The sequence below is a fragment of the Capsicum annuum genome, chromosome 2, assembly GCF_002878395.1.
Source record: "Capsicum annuum cultivar UCD-10X-F1 chromosome 2, UCD10Xv1.1, whole genome shotgun sequence".
Classification (NCBI taxonomy): domain Eukaryota; kingdom Viridiplantae; phylum Streptophyta; class Magnoliopsida; order Solanales; family Solanaceae; genus Capsicum; species Capsicum annuum.
Genome location: NC_061112.1, coordinates 54,055,470 through 54,058,199, shown reverse-complemented (window position 1 = coordinate 54,058,199; position 2,730 = coordinate 54,055,470). Strand labels below are relative to the sequence as shown.

General features: G+C 36.3%; 1 non-coding gene across 1 annotated transcript; it reads right to left on the bottom strand.

Annotated features, from left to right (window-relative positions):
* Nucleotides 1-919: 919 nt before the first annotated feature.
* Nucleotides 920-2,730, bottom strand: LOC107858547. Its single transcript, XR_007052647.1, has 3 exons — nt 2,616-2,730; nt 2,074-2,144; nt 920-1,588 (listed from the first exon to the last, which is right to left on the bottom strand). It is a non-coding gene; the product is annotated as an uncharacterized LOC107858547 (transcript).

Sequence of the window (2,730 nt, the reverse complement as noted above, 5' to 3'; positions counted from 1 at the left end):
TGAAGAGAATAAATGTCATGCAGTTCAAGTAAATCGTAGAGCTCATTGTTCCGGCAATAGAGATAATAGACAAGGAAAACAATTTTAGGGTCACAACAATACTAAGATAGGAATTCGCCTCTGTTGCCACAACAGAGTAAAGATTTAATTTCTGGAGAAGTATGTTCATAAATGAGAATTAGAAGATACAAAACGCAACATGAAACAAGAATCTACAAAAGATGATGAGAGCGCAACACATTTATTCAAACTTATAATATTAAAGAAGACTTAAAGTATTGCGATGATTAGTGACAACAGACAAGTATGTCTTCAATAATCAAACAATCTTCACATCAAGCTAAAGAAAAAACAGTCACCTAAGGCTCAAGTTTGCTGTTGTATGCAATTAGTGAATGAAGCCCCGTTAAGCCTACTGACATGACAAAAACTTGCAGTTTCATCATCTCGAGCTATTCTCTCTTTTCTTCTATCATTGGAAGAACGTAATGCAAAGTTACATTCATTTTGAGTGACACCCATCTTCTTTGCTGAAGATACATTTTTATTCTGATTGGTAACACGCGGTATTTTGGCTTCCTATGGAGAAAGATATTCTTGAATTTGAATCTTTCCCTTTTGAACTTCTCCAAAAGTTAGGACTCAAAAATTCTGCACGAGGGATCATGCAGCATGTACTTCCAGTAAAATCAGTATCTGAAATCCTTCCCGTTGTTATTAAAAAATTATGTTGCATTTCATCAAGTAATATTTCCAAACTATTTGCACGTTTCTCTAAGGAATTCATTCCATTTCGCGAGTTGCCATTAAATCCCTCCAATGAAGAAGAGACTGGGTGAGCTCAGCATGCGTGTCATGGCACAAATATAACTTATTCCTCATAAATAGGGCAGACTGCAAGAAGTGACATCAACTAAATAGAGATCAAAAGTTAAATATAAGTTCAATGGGGTGCTAAGGGAAAGAGAAGAGAAATGTACCTGGAGAAGATCCAATCAACTGGACTGTTGATTTTCAATCTGAAGAAGTTATTTGTGGACGGAACAGAAATTCTTGTACTCTCTATGACTCAAGAGTGCATCCTCATTGATTGTTTTCATCAGGTACATCCATGTTGTCATTGTAGTCCTCAAAGAGTGGAATAAACCGAGAACCAAGCTGTGAATTACCATATCTGTGGAACTTTTTATCAGGTGGTCTGTCGAATAGAGGTGACGACTTTACTTATAAGATTGAACATCTACAACTAAACGTATCCATTGAATCTTGAAGTAAGATTTTGACACTTCTGTTCTTCACAATCTACCTTCAATGAAGAAGCTTGTGAAACAGTGTGCTTTGCTTTTACATCAGGGAATTTTCTAAAATCCAGCTTACAGGAGCTTGTAACATTTGATTTTGTACGGTGGAACCTAATAGAACCATTTTTCTGGGAGGTGATCAAGGAAGAACTACTGGATGCAAGTGACTTGGTTGAGCAGATTGTTTTCTTCGGCTGAGGGGTTTCCATGGCTGTATCATTCGAACTTTTGGAAGAAGTTGGAGAACAGGCATGACTACCATAATCTGGAGACGTAAATTCATAGTTCTGTAAATATGGCGCCTCACAAGATATTTTCAATAGCAGAATGTACGTGAATAAAGTATTGGATTTACAATAACAGGTTAAAGATGGAAATAGGAAGAATCCACATCAATCTCTCGTAGAAACATACATACATGCCATACAATTATGTCACAATATATATACAAATAGCAATTAGGATAGGGAGACGAACATATGCAATATTTGAAAAGGGAAAACAGCCAGAAAGCTCACTATAACGAAAGGTTGGAACAAAGTTATTACGATGCAAATGGGGGTAAAATAGTTTAGTTACTAAAAAGGTTGAAATTATCAGAAAATGGAACTTGAAGTGTGGAAACAAAACGTTAATTAAATCCCAAGATTTCCTGGACCATCTGACAAGATAGGTCCTAAAATGGAAGCTGCATGTCTTCGCCCGCTCCCGGTTCATGGTGGAATCCATTGAAAACATGCCTTTAAAATAGTTTGTGAGCAATAAGACTTACAATGGACACTAAGGAATGTCTTTCTGCAGCTTTCATTACATTGCCTTCAGTACGGATGGCGGCCTCTTTTCCTGTCAGCATCTCAAAAAGAACAACACCAAATACACACTCAGCAAGAGAAATAAAGAAAATCAGATAGAAATTTCAGTTTGTGCTGTTGCTTCTTGTTGGTTATGTTGCTTACTCCGGAGCTACGTAACCATAGGTTTCAACAACTCGGGTTGCAGACAGAGGATTCTCCATCATTAGTTATCTTCATAAGTTTTGATAAACCAAAATTTGAAATCTATCGCAAAATAAACACAGCGAGAATTCAGATTTGAGAAATAACAGCCGGCAAGGAGAAAGAAACTGGACACCAAAACAGCTATAACCTTTGCTCTAAAAGAGCTCTAACGATCCTGTTTAGTAACACAAAAATCAACTTTTAAGCATAGATCGACTCAACGACACATTAAATCAACAAAAATTCAATCATTTCACTAAAATTGCAGAAATTAACAACCACACAAATTGAAAAAAAAAAAAACTGTAAATTATACCTACAGCAACATGATTAAGTCCAATTCCAGTACTATTAAGCGCCTGTTGAACAGAAGCAAAGATCATAATCGTATCACCGTAAGCGAAAATCGAAATAGGTCCACAGTAATTCAT